This window comes from Lissotriton vulgaris, chromosome 6 (assembly GCF_964263255.1).
Source record: "Lissotriton vulgaris chromosome 6, aLisVul1.2, whole genome shotgun sequence".
Taxonomy (NCBI): Eukaryota; Metazoa; Chordata; class Amphibia; order Caudata; family Salamandridae; genus Lissotriton; species Lissotriton vulgaris.
Window position 1 is genome coordinate 279,501,413 of NC_141694.1, and position 13,944 is coordinate 279,515,356.

General features: G+C 49.6%; 1 protein-coding gene across 10 annotated transcripts in view; it reads left to right on the forward strand.

The window, feature by feature from the left end:
• Positions 1 to 13,944, forward strand: part of CYRIA (CYFIP related Rac1 interactor A) — a 315,678-nt gene that overhangs the window by 104,325 nt on the left and 197,409 nt on the right. For 4 of the 10 annotated variants that reach the window (XM_086926314.1, XM_086926308.1, XM_086926313.1 and 1 more), the window contains exon 3: positions 12,467 to 12,566. The exons of the other annotated variants lie outside the window; for them this stretch is intronic. The gene's annotated coding sequence lies outside the window, so the exon portion shown is untranslated. The remainder of the gene's footprint in view (positions 1 to 12,466; positions 12,567 to 13,944) is intronic. 10 annotated transcript variants of the gene reach the window in all.

Below are 13,944 nucleotides of genomic sequence, written 5' to 3' on the forward strand. Positions count from 1 at the left end.
TACATCAAATCATTGGGGAGGCCAAGCAAGACATACGCGGGGAAGCGCGGAAGCTCGATCTCAAAATGCCTATCCACCTCATCTAAGACTTCCTTCCAGTAGGCCGACAGCACCGGGCACTCCCAGAGAATGTGCGTGAGGGTACCCTCCTGTCCGCAGCCGCGCCAGCAACCCTTATCGGCTATTTTGCGCATCTCGTAGAGCCGCTCCGGGGTGTAGTACCAATAGGTGGACACTTTAATGAAGGTTTCCGTCAGCCCAGTGTGGTACGCAGAGTGCCTCGCCCGATATGCAATCTTGTCCCACTCCTTGTGGGTCAGGGTCCTACCCAGTTCCCTGTGCCAGCGTTCCCTCCCTGGGTTATGGTAATGAAACCGCGGGGGTTGGAGAAACTTATACAAATCAGTGATGAGTTTGGCGTCCGAGGCCCGGGTTACCAACCATCGCTCAAAGGGCGTAATCGAACGGGCGGCGACGTCACGCACCGGGGGTTGAAGAGCCCAGTGGCGGACTTGCATGTAACACAGTCTGTCCCCCTCCGTCAGGCCAAACTCCTGTCGGAGCTGCTGGAAGGGGAGCACGCCCTCCGGCCCGTAGATCTGGAAAAGCGCCCTGCATCCCGCGCTCACCCAGTGGGAAAAGGCCCCCGGCTCCAGACCCGGGGTGAAGTCCGGGTTGCCAGCAATGGGAGTGAACGGCGATGGAAAAGTGGTGAGCTCCCGAGGCTCACACACCGCGTCCCACACTCTTAGCCGGACCCGGGTGATAAAGGAAGCGTAGAGATTAGGTGGGCGATGGATGCGCCGCAGGAACGGGACCTCCTGGAGGGTGCGGCCCGCAACTGCCTGGTCTTGAAAGAGCCAGTGTTTGTCCGATTCCCACCGGCTCCACTCCACCAGGTACCGGAGCTGCGCCGCCTGGAAGTACTTCCGGAGGTCCGGGACTCCGAGACCTCCCGCCTCCGGGGCAAGCATGGAAAGGACCCGCTTCATCCGAGGCTTACGGCCCTGCCACACAAAGCGGGAGATGTCTGCCTGCGCCTGCCGTATCCAACCCACGGGGGGCTGAAGAGGCAGAGCGCGAAAAAGATACAGGATCTGGGGTAGTATCGTCATCTTCACCGCCGCAATACGGCCCAGCCACGAAAGTAGGCCCTTGTTCCATCGGCCGAGTTCCTCCTTGATCTTTTTGCCCAGAGAGGAATAGTTAGCCGCGACCATAGCAGGCAGGGAGGGAGCAAGCAAAATGCCCAGGTAAGCCACCGTGGAGGAGGACCACTGCATAGGGAAGAGACTTTGAAGGTTCCGCCTGGTGTCGGCAGAAAGCGACACATCCAGCGCAGCCGACTTGGCCATGTTCATTTTAAAGCCCGCGACGCGGCCAAAAGCGTTCAGCTCCTGGACGCAGGCAGGGAGTGACCGCCTGGGGTCATCTAGGGTCAGCAAGACATCGTCCGCGTATAAGCTGACAGTGTGTGTGTATTGCCCCATCTTCACCCCAATAGCGTCTGGGTTGTCGCGGATCCTCTGCGCAAACGGCTCCATATAAAGGGCAAAGAGAAGCGGCGAGAGGGGGCAACCCTGTCTCGTGCCGCGCTCAATGGCGAAGCTGCTGGAGCTGTGTCCATTGACACGCACTGACGCCGACGGTCGCCTATAGCAGTTAAAGACCATAGTGCGGAACTTCTCCCCGATCCCCAGTTTCCCAAGAACCAGCTCGAGATATGGCCAATGAACCCTATCAAAGGCCTTCTCCGCGTCGACCGATAGCAGCATCCGCTCCCCCGGGACGCGTGAGGCCTTTTCCAGCACGTGCGTCACCCTCTTCGTGTTGTCGACCGTCTGCCTACCGGGTACAAAACCGGCCTGATCCGCCTCCACCAAACCTGGTAGGTGTAGACCCAGTCTGGCCGCCAAGATTCCGGTATAAAGCTTGAGGTCCACATTTAGGAGCGAAATGGGCCAGTACGAGCCGCACAAGGTCCGGTCCTTCCCCGGCTTGGGGATAACCGACACAGTCGCCGAGAGGAGGTCCGGTGGGATGGCACCCGGTTCGGAGAAGGAATTGAACAAGCGGGCCAGGAGAGGAGCAACAGTGGGACAGAAGGTCTTGTAGAACAAGGCCGTGTAGCCATCCGGGCCCGGGGCTTTACCATGCTTCAGCCGTGCGATCGCGGAGATGACCTCCTCCACGTGAATGTCCCTCTCTAGGTGGTCCGCCTGGGAGGGGTCCAAGGCCGGGAGGGTCACGGAATCCAAATAGGCCTCAGCCTCTCCCGGTGGGGAAGGCTCTGAAGCGTACAGTGCCTCGTAAAAGGAACGAAAGGTATCTGCCACCTCCGCGTCACCGGAAACCGGGATCCCACCCACTCCCACCAGCTCCTTCACCACATTGCGTTGCTGCGCGGCCCTGAGCCTATGGGCCAGGAGCTTACCGCACCTGTCCCCGCCGGTGTAAAAGGCATGTTTCAGGCGCAGCGCTGCGTACTCCGCCCGGTCCAGATCCAACGCAGAGAGGAGTTTCCGTGCCGCCTTCAGTTGCTTCCAAACACGAGGAGCCCCCGTTCGGCGGTGGACCTGCTCAAGCTCCCTAACCTGCGCTGTCAGTTCCTCCCTCTTGCGCTGGCGTTCCTTGTTTTCCGCCGAGGAAATGGAGATAAACTCTCCCCTGACAACTGTTTTCAAAGCCGCCCACTGCGTAGCCAGGGACGTGTCAGAGTTGTTATTGTGGGTCAAGTAGTCCTGAATGACCTCCTCCACCCGCTTCACCACCGATTTCTTATGGAGAAGCGTGTCCCGGAGCCGCCACATCCCTCTGGAGGGGGGGGCCGCCGGCCACGCAAAGACTCCGGAAACCGGCGCATGATCGGACAGGGACAAGACCCCGATGTCCGCCGCCATGGCGGCCGAGCGAAGCGGGCCGCTCACCAAAAGATAATCCAACCGCGAATAAGTGCGGTGTGCGTGGGAGAAATAGGAGTAGTCCCTATCGGTGAGGTGCATGGTGCACCAGAGGTCATGCAGGTCCATCTCCGCAATCTGGTCCCGTACCTCCTTAGAAAGCTCCCCTGTCTGCGGGAAGCGCTGGGCAGACCTATCTAGAGTGGAGTCGAAGACCATATTCAGGTCTCCCCCCAAGATGACATGGCGATCGGGCGAGGCAGTAACGTCCACCAACACCGATTCCAGGAAACGGTCCTGGTGGTCGTTTGGGCTGTAAACCGAACCAACCGTAAAGGCAACACCACCCAAGCGCATGCGATACACTAAAAGCCTCCCCTTCTGCTCAGCATGTTTATACAACACCTCCCCCCTAAAGGAGCTGGCTAGGAGAATGGCCACCCCAGCGGTCTTAGTCGCAGCAGAGGAAAAGAGTTGCGTGGGGAACTTAGCAGAGCGCAACCTATGGCAATCCCTGGAAAGTAAATGGGTCTCCTGCAGGAGGCAGATATCCGCCTGCGACCCCTCCAACAGGGAAAGGATCGCCCTACGCTTCACGGGGTTATTCAGACCCTTAACATTAAGGGTCACAACTTTCAGGGGTGGCATCGCCTCCGGGGAAACAACGCGCTATGCCGCAGGCGGGGGATCAGCGGAGGGGGCGCGCGGGGTAGGGGTGCAGGGAAGGCCAAAAGCGGCATCGTACACGTTTGGACAATTTCGGACGGGACCCCCCCCCACAACAAACCAACAGTGAAACCCCCCCAAAACCCCCTTATGGCAACCAGCCAAAACAAAAAGCAGAAAACACCCCGTAGTCTCAGTCTAGCCCAAATGGGCGAGTCTGCAGAAAACAGTCAAGTGGACGTCCGGCCACACACCACCCCCCTCGCCCCCCCAGCCCAGCATCGTCAAAGCTAAGAGCCTCTCCCCCCGGAGAAAAATTAGGCCGTTAAGGCCACATCAGTAGATTCAGGCAAGTTCCTGGCCGCAGTCCTCAGGGCCTCCGCCATTTCAGATCTGATGGTGGGCGAGTCTGGACGACTCGCTGGCGCTGACGATGGGCGCCTTCTCGACCTCCGTCGGCCCCGCCGCTCGGGGCGCCGCCATACGGGTGTGGCCCCCTCCTCCTCCGTAGCAGTAAGACCCAGCACTCCGCAGACATCCTGTAAGGAGCGCAGCTGATGCAGCACCCCATTCCATCGAAAGATAAGACGGAAGGGGTGACCCCAGGAATAGGCTGTCTCGTGCTCTCGCAGAAAGTCCGTAGCGATGCGGAAGGACCTGCGCTTCTGTAGTGTGATGGCGGACAGGTCCTGATAGAGCGCCACAGGTCTATCTCGGAAGGTCAGTGGCTGCTTCCTGCGGGCCCCCGTCATGATGCGCTCCTTTAGGGGGAAATCCGGCAAGAATGCCAGGATGTCAGGCGGGGGTGCCGAGGACTGGCGTTGGCGGCCCACCCTATGTGCTCTGTCAATGCGGATTGGGAAATCCGCTCCTTCCCCCAAGATGTCGCGGAACAGGTCCTGCAGATAAGCCACTAGGTCCGCACCTTCATCCGCGGATGAAACACCCCGCACCCGGATGTTGTTCCGCCTGGACCTGTTCTCGAGGTCCTCCGAGTGGGCCTGGAGCTCAACACATTGCTCCCGGAGGCGGAGGACATCCTGCTGGAGATGGGTTATCTCCTCATCGCGGCGTTGAGCCGCCGTCTCCACAGTATCGACCCGCTCGCCCAGGCCCTCGACTTCTCTGCGCACTTGCCGGACCTCTCCAGCCACTTCGGTCTTAAGAGTTTGAAATTCCTCCTTGAGGGAGCTGAATAGGTCCTCCATGAAGGACCGCGTGACCGGCGGCTCGCCCACAGTTGCGTCCGTTGATGCCCGGGAGGCCCCCGGGGACGGCTGCGTCCTGTCGCGTAGTTGCTGGGACCTGCCGAGCATTTCCGGCAAAGTGCGGTCTCCTCGCGCTGCGCCTCGTCTTCCAGTCATCTTGGGGCCCGGCAAAGCCCAGGGTCAGTTGCTGTAGGCGAGCTCCGCCGCTCGCGGGCACCAGATGTGAGGCCTTCGCCGAAGACAAGGGTAGTGCGTCACAGGCGACAAAATGGCGGTCTGGGCCTGGGCAAGACGGCCCCGGGCCAGTAGGGCAGGCAGCAACGTCCGAAGTGTAGGCCTCCTGCCTCGTGCTCCCAGGGAGGGCAGCAGATGAGTCGGTGCCAGGACCAGCCGAGGCTCCCGTGTGAGTAGGGCGCGGGCAGGGATCACTGGGCTCAGCCACACAAAGACAAGATGGCGGGAGGGTGGGACCCAAGAAGGCAGCCCGGGCCAGCAAGTCCGTGGGCGAGTCTCAAATGGTAACGGGTCCGGAGAGCATGAAACCAATGCCTCCCTCCACCACCAGTTGATTTGTCCGGCTTGGGCACTGCTCGAACTCCGCCATCCAGCGCCTCCAGGCGCGGAGTTCGCAAGTCGTCACCCTTCGAGGCCCCGGGTAGGGGGGAGACCACCGGTGCAGGGCTAAGGTCCGTCGTCCAGCAATGTCGCCCGCCGCCAGGGCACCGGCCAGTGAGCCACCTCACTCCGCGGAGTCCGTCTAGTCTGCTCCCTCGGGATCACAGGCTTTCCGCTGTTCAGCACTCGGGCCAGCCGAGGCGCGCGGACAGCGCCGCACTACGCTCCGCCTCCAGGCTCTTCTCCTCGGGGCGACCCGGGCTCTACTCCTCGGAGCGATCTCAGAATGAACTTCTCGAGAACTTCCCCCGGGGCCACAGAAGCCAAAGTGGCACCAAAATGTGCCCCACGAACTCCGGCACAGTCCTCTCACCCGCGATGCAGCCGCGGGGGTAGAGAAGCGCAGAAATCGGGGCTCAAGCGGAGCTGGGCCGGAGGAGCTACGGGAGGAAGCGTCCGCTCACCCCGCCATCTTGGCCACGCCCCCTGTAACAGTTTTGGGGTATGATTCCAACATGTTTGATACCAAACAAACCCAAGTTCGGCACAGCCAATATATAGTTACCCATTGTGTAATGACGCATGGCCACTATATGTATCAAAATGGCTGACGGCACTTACAAAGCCTGGAGAATAGACTCCAGGGTTTGTAGTGGGTGTCCTGATCATACAGGGCACCCTCACACTTATAACCTAGCAGGCTACCTTCATGATTGAAAGGCCTACATTAGGGGTGACTTATAGAAAACGTATATGTGTCGTAGGTGGTGCTAGCACCACTTTTCACAGGTTGCAATGACAGGCTGTAGTCACAGTTTGAGTGGTTTGAGTGGCACAATAAATGGTTCAGCCCATGGGAGACCCCTGGTGTACCTATGCCCTGGGTACCTTAGTAATATATACTAGGGACTTGGAAGAATACACCAGTAGCCAATTAGGAACATACGAAAGTACTTGCCACTGTCCAATTTAGGGAGAAAACACGTCTACTGGGATCCTGGTTAGTAGGATCCCAGTCAGACCAGTCAAAAACACAGTAACACCAGGCAAAACAGTGGGGGGACCATGCTAGAAGGATCCTACCTTCCTACAGCGACCTTTTGGCAACAGCACAAATATTACTTAACGTGGACTTATTTGTAGAGCGCACAATCCAGCCACAAGACATCTGTCGGCACTACTGATGGATCACAGATATTCATTGTTTCCCAATTCACTGGTAAGGGGGTTATGAATTATACTAGCTGACTGTACGTCAGCCTGGAGTAGACATCCTTCCTTTCCCTCTCTGGTGGGCCTGGCCGCTAGCTAGCCATGTTCCCAAAGGTGTTTGTGGTTCTTTTTTGCTTTCTCTCAAGCAGTGGCTCAGACAGGGGCGGCTTTTGGTACGTGTGAGCTGGGTCCAGGCCACCTACAGTTGAGGTGCTCACATGTCGCTCGCCCCTTGAGCTGCTTCGAATAATGCTTTTATTCCAGGGTGCTGGTTCTGTTCATTATCTCCGGAGTGCAGGCTTTTTCCGTTGGCCTCCATCCGATTAGCTACCTCTTCCCCTTCTCCGTTGCCCAACTGAATAAGTGATTAAGGTGAGGTCTACTCTCAAGGGGCAAATGTGTGTTTACAGGCAGGTCCCCAGGAAGGAGCAAAATGTAGTTTCACCCGGGGCACTTGCCTTGAGGAAGGGCCAGCCCTGCATAAGGTAGGACGTCCGTTGTGGGGTTTATTTTATGGGAGAGTAGAGGATTTTTGTTTCCGTGCCATTTTAGCTTAAACGTGGTTTGGTTTTAAACCATATTATTGTTACTTGAAACACAAGCTGATATTTTTGTAATGTTAACAATTCTTGACGGGGGAGGAGGGGGAAAAGAGTGTGAAATTGTTGATACGTTTGAGAGCGGTGTGAATACATTTGCCTATTAATTATATCTTACACTGTAGTCCTTATTGAAACTGGCATCTCGGTCTGTGTATTGCAGCTTCTGGCATTAAAGTCCTGTCATACATTCAGCCTAACCTTGTTGACTTGCATTGCATGCACATTTTAAGGGTTTTAATCTTGTTTTCTCTGATTCTGAATTCTAAACATGGCCAGGTGCTCGGGACACAGTGCTGTTTTTTTTAAACGGGCGAAAGAATGTGCTTCGAGTGCTAGCACAGCGAGATTAGTTTCTTTTCTGTGCCTCCCCCAGCACACGTCGTGCAAGTGGCAAATTCATGGCACTCGTGTAAAAATGTAATCTTGGCGAGAAAGCCAGCTGAGTGGCCAGCTTGTTTTTGTGTGTCATCTTTTCCTTGTCTGTCGCATCCATCATCTTCTTCCAACAGTATCTGCTCCACCCTTTCCTTCCCTGCTCACATACCACTCTTGTCAGGTTAGATTGAAACTATTCCTGCACATGACCAAACACCAATCAAAAGATAATTCTTGGATCGATTTGTTGTATTTTTTCAAATTCTTTTATATTTTTTTTAAGCGCTTGCAGCTTTGTAAGGTAACTATGTATTTAAAGCAACATCAGTACGAGCCTTTTAATTGAAATTTCCACGTTATTTAAAAAAATAAATGTATTCGAGGCTGCATTTTGTATTGTACTTGAAGCAACAAGTGGCCCTTATTTTGGCGTTACGTTTCCTTTCTTAACCTGTCTCATTGAGAACCTAGAAGATGACCTGCCAGTGTGTTTGGCGCTTTGAGTGAGAATGTAAATGAACTGTCTTGCCCAGAAATGGTCATGACTACCCATCTGATGGATGGTCGTGCGTGAAATAGATGACTGCCTCGCAGAAGGCTTCATATTCCTGCCTAAAATCTTTGGAGCCGACCCTGCTTCATACTCGTGATGCCTTTCTATCTTTGTGTGAAAATAAAAAAAAAGCCCCTTGTACGCCTACTTTGACTGGCATACGCTTGTTCAGGCTCACTCACCAATTTCTTCCTTCCACCTGGATTTTCTGGACTGACTGTAGCACAAATGGCACTGCTGGCAGCAGTGTGTTTTTAAATTTTGCGTGACCTGTGGAACTCATTTCTGGGCACCTGATACCCACAGCCTCTGGTGCCCTGGTACAAGCCACCACAGTCCTACACCAGTTCTTCGTCGGGGCTAAACTATACCTTAATTGCGCCAGCTTTTTATATTGTTTTTCTGTGCACGGTCTCATCACCTCTTAAGAATATAAAAAATGGAAGGTGGAATTCTTGAATTAACTCAGTCTCCTATTATTATTTGAGGCCGCATCTCAGTACCTTTTTTTTTTTTTTTTTTTTTTTTTTTTTTTTTTTTTTTTTTTTTTATAAGCTTGCGACCTCGGGTATAGCCCAGCCATATGCGAATCAACCTTGATCTGCTCCAATAGGAACAGTCCTTCCCGAACTGCAAGGCTAGGTACCTCCAAATCCAAACGCAAATGGTGTGTTGTAATGCTATATAGAGTGATTGTTAGGGGTTGTGCCAACGTTACTCCCATAACCTCTGGTGTTTCAGTTCCTCTGTCAGGTGTTTTCTCACATAGATCTAGAGTGAAGATGTCTCTAAACCCTCTAGTCCTGGGTTAGGGGTGGCAGATAAGGGGGTAGGAGCTGTTCTGTGACAAGTACTGGCAAGCCCATGAGGTGATTTCGCATTTTTCCAGCAACAGATTTGTCAGGGCCTTACAGCACTTCTCAATATAATCAGCAGAAGAAAGAACGAATGATCAAAGACTAACAAATTGGTGGGTAGTAATTTACATATACAGCATGTGAAGGTTAAGCTGTTTATTCCTCACAGTGCTCCTCTCCGTGGCAGCTCAGAAATTGTCATATACACACAAAATCCGCAGGGCATGGACAAGCACAGGAAGCACATAGAACCTATATGATGGACAGTTCCAGGTGCATCTCGTGCTAAGACATCACACAGGAAGCTAGAAACAGTACATCCCTTCTATTCAAAATAAAATGAAATTATAAATCCTATTATGAGTGAAACATATTATCACAAAAGTAGAAAAATCATAACATTATACAAATTCTCCTAGATTAACAGAAGGCATGTAACCACAAGCAATGTTGGACTTTAGAAGCGACTGAACATGGGCAAGGTTAAACTTCTTTTTATCATACCTCTTTTTCATCTTTTGCTATTCTGAAGCCAATTTATCAGCTACATTTCCCTGTACACATTTTTTTTATCTCCTTTACTCTTGATCTTCTTGCTAAACCACCATGTATTAAACTACCTTTTAGTAATTTGAAAGGATTGTTCTCAGTCTTACTACGAAGAGTGATGTGATACTTCATAATTTAGAAGTAAGAAATGATTTCCAATCTTCACTATTCACCCTTGCCCAGGTCACACTTTCTTTAATAGTCCAGTACAATCTTTACTCTTGTCTGTTGCCTTGGGGATTATCCAGGGCAGTGGTTACATGTTTAATATCCCCCATAAAGAAGAATTCCACAAATGAGGGCTCTACAAACGCGACCTTGAACTGATCTCAATAACTGTGACAATGGTAGGGGGGAGTACCTTTCCTGGCAAACAATTGTTTTTTAGGAACTCCGGTGTTGCATTCATATTGCTTCTGTACACTTGACCTCTGGTCATTTGCAGTGAAAATCCATAAAAATCCAAGCAAATTTGGAATCGTGTGACAGAATCGTGAAGAAGTTTTAGATCCCAAATATAAAACCTCTCTTTTCCCTACAGATTTTAAGGACAGAGAACAGAAACGAAAGGACTTGACTTAACCTTGCACATTTCTTCCCATATGCTACTCTGGGGGCAGTCCTATACCCACATGTATACCTTTCTAGCCAGACCAGGTCACCAGAAATGTAGTCTTAACTATTTCAATGAACTCCTGAATAACATTCATGAGAATCCTTGAGAATTTTATCTTAATCACTGAAAGTGGGAACATACTTCCCTTTCCTGAACAAGTTTTCTTTCTACATGTAGCTTATCAACAAAAGAGAAAAATAGAAGGCACTCACCAAGAATATTTTTGCATTTAGGCCAGTCAACTCCTTCTGACCATTCTAATTAGGATGTACCTGGAAAAACACCACAGACCACACTTGCAACTATGGAAATACAGTCCCATTCTTCAGTCACATCTACATTTTCACTCCTTTCAATGGTAAACTTCGATTACAAAAATGTCTGCAGTAATATTCCTATTCCGAAACACATTTTGAAAATCAAAATTGTACCCCTGCAAACGTGACCTCAATCTAGCTATACATGCAGTACCATTTCCTGATTCCCAGGAGAAAGAATGTTGACCAGTGACCATTTAAACAGTGCACCTAGTTTTCCAGATAGTGTCCAGTTGCCTACACACAAACTAACAATTCCCTCTCGATCACAAAATATCTGTATTCTGACGCTGACAAAGTTCTTAAGATGAATACAATAGTCCAGACTTCCTTTCCTGCCATCTGAGAAAATACTGCACCAACTCCATACATAATTTCATCATCTGTAATCACAAATACTTTACCCCATACTGTTTGGTTTCGAAGTTGAAGCATTAACACTGGCTCCTTTGATTATGTCTAAAATACTTTGTTCTGAAGGCCACAAAAAAGTCACTCATTACACATCAGTTTCCTCAGTTGTGCCATTTTTTTCTGCAAAGTTGCAAACGTATTTACTATAGTATACACACAACCCAGCAAAAGAAAGCAACTTATCTTTATCAGGTGGTGAAGCTTTTGAAATGACATCCACCAAAGTAAAAACATTTTATGACTGCATCACCAGAAGTGGTGTGATCCAGGTAATCAACTTTCTCACAAAGCAGCTTGCACTTTTCTTCTTTCAAAGTGAGTCCTTTTAAAAGTCAAGTTCACTCTTGCGAAGCCTACGAACTCTATCCTACTCCCATCAAATGATTGTCACAATATCAGTTTGTTCAAGATCTGATTCAGTCAAACACCCTCAACTTGCTCCTTAAAAATCATTTAGTCCACTGATAGCCAGAATCGATCATGAGATCAAACCTCTTCCCCTAAAACTTGTACTTCACTCACAGGTGGTTTTCTGCTTTCACCCGGACCAGAACTATCTTGGTGGGCCAACAACAGTCCACAATTTTCTAAATTCTCCAAGTCTTATTCTTTAGGCTAACTACTACCCTAGTTGGCAGGGTATGCCAATAAGTAGGTCCCTTGCTTACTTTGTTACTGGATTCAAGCTATCTTGGCTGATGAGGTGTTACCCCAAAACCAGTCCCAGGATGCTTGCTTCCGGTCCATGGAGGGCATGACTTGGTCTGTTCGGGCTGGACTGTTCCCATGAGGCACAGGGTCAAGACTGAATATCATATTTCTGGGTCTAAACTTGGGTGGCGAAGTGAGCTAAAGAACAATGATGGATTCAACCCAGATCTGTGACTGGGGGTGAGTGTCTGAACATTTTCAGCGCTCCATCCATCATCTCCTTGTGTGTGCGAACAACTACCCTGATCAGCATTAAGATAAAAAATAAATTCCCTTTGATCTGGACAGTTTTCGTTCCACTCTTACACAACCTAGCAAAGGGTCCAGATTTTACACAAATGTTTCATTATGTGGACCGCTTTGTAAGAAGAAACATGAAATTGACGTCCACACCAAAACAAATAAAATGCTTTCTTTGATTGGCATCCTCTTCCTTCACATGATCACCAAAAGCACACACTTCACCACTTTCCTTATTACTAACAGCTTTCATCCTTCTTTTGGACTGTTGAAACAGTATCTTTGAGATTTGAACCACCTCAAATAATTGTAGTGATATCTTCTTGCTGTCAGTATTCACTACGATCTAATCCCTGACCTGCTCATCTTCCATTTGTCCAAAATTGCAATTAAAAGAGTAAACATAAAGTAGATAAAAATGAATCCAAACTTTAATTCTCTTTTTGGGCCCTAGTTTAAAACGTATATATCTATCTAAAGCTGAACTTGAACTTTTCTTAAATCTGCTGTATAAATGCATCACCAATGTCAACTTCTTCCTCTTGAAAAACGATTTCTTGAAGAGTTCTAGAAACTACTTGTGCATCAAAATCTAAACAATGTAGTAAAATGAGTTTGCATTTTTCAACAGACCATTTACCTCCTTCATTGGCCTTTATATAAGTGAAAAACTCCTCTTTCCTTCTCCACCTGAAGACGTGCCTCTCCTTTATCTTGGCTAAATTTTAGAGGTGGGTGAGTACAGGTTATTTTAAAATGTATACAATAGTGCACCTAAAATAGTATCCGTATACCAGTAATAGGAGCAGTGCAATCAGGATTGATAACGTAGTATAGGTACTTTTAGCACCTTCCGAAAATGTGATTGTACACAGACTAATTCAATGTACTTAACGTGGTGTGTCTCAAAATAGATTTTTATTGAGTGTGTGTTCATATCACAGTGGTTAAATTTAGAGTACTGCAGGATGGATACACAGTAAATGTTGAGTAACATAAAAAGAGTGGTATCACAAAAACTGTATTTTAATTTATGTCAATGTTTCAAATTTTGAATGCATCACAGACATTGTAAAAAAAATGCTACAAGCCACATGGGGCCACTGTTCATGCTAGACTGAGTCAAAGCCAAAATTTAAGTCCGTTCACCATGGCAAGCCGGTAGGATGTAGGTTCGTCCTGGTACAAAATTTAGCATCTGGCTTTGAAACTTTTATAAATAAAAAATTGTTGTCGACAGGTCGTAGGCAGGGTTACCTACAAGCTGGATATGAAATGAGATTCAATGGCAGTGGGTTGTTGAAGAGCAGGGTCACAGTGTGGTGATTGACGAGGGCAAGAAAGCTCCATGCAGGCAAAGTCTGTTCTAAGCAAGGCCTCAACATCTGTCCGATGCAGTACGGCACCTGTCCCTGAAAAAAAACCTACGTTAATCTTGGAAACCTTTCTTGTAGTCTGATTTCGTTCAGCAGAGTACACCAGCAAGCTGTGGGCCGACTGGCAATTCGACTGCTGTGTCTTTGACCATGATCCCGGTCTCTGACATTTCTCCAGGTAGAAAGTTGGCAACATGTTTTTAAGTCACAGCTTTTGCAGTTTGGGAAAGAGAAGTATTCTCTAACAAACACCAAAGATGCCAGGACCCTGAAAATAGCACTTGGTTACAAGGGCTCACTCCAAACAAAATCAACCAGCATGGTTCAAAGCAGGTTCAGTGGAAACTAGTCAGCTGGGTTCTTTTCAGGAAAGTGGACTTCTTGCAGCTTTTGTGTCCCTGTGGCTTAACAGGAGGCAGCCAAACTGACCTTTGTAGTCCACTTCTTTATTCTGGGTACAAGTGGGAGCAGGTCCAGCCCCTCTTTTTCTCCTTGCAAGCCTCAACGGCAGATGCAGTTTTGTTTGTCTTCCACTTGTCCAGCAGTGTTCAGAAGAGTCAGGCCAGTAGTGCCACTTTTATACCTGGCACTAGCCTGTTTGTGACTCCTTTCCCCTCCCTAGAAAACGTTCTCATATGTAACCCAACTCACTTTTGCTGCAGTTCCTGTGTACCCTACTGCAAACAATCCCACAGTGCCCCTCTCTGCCTAAAACTAAAATGGAAGAAAACCT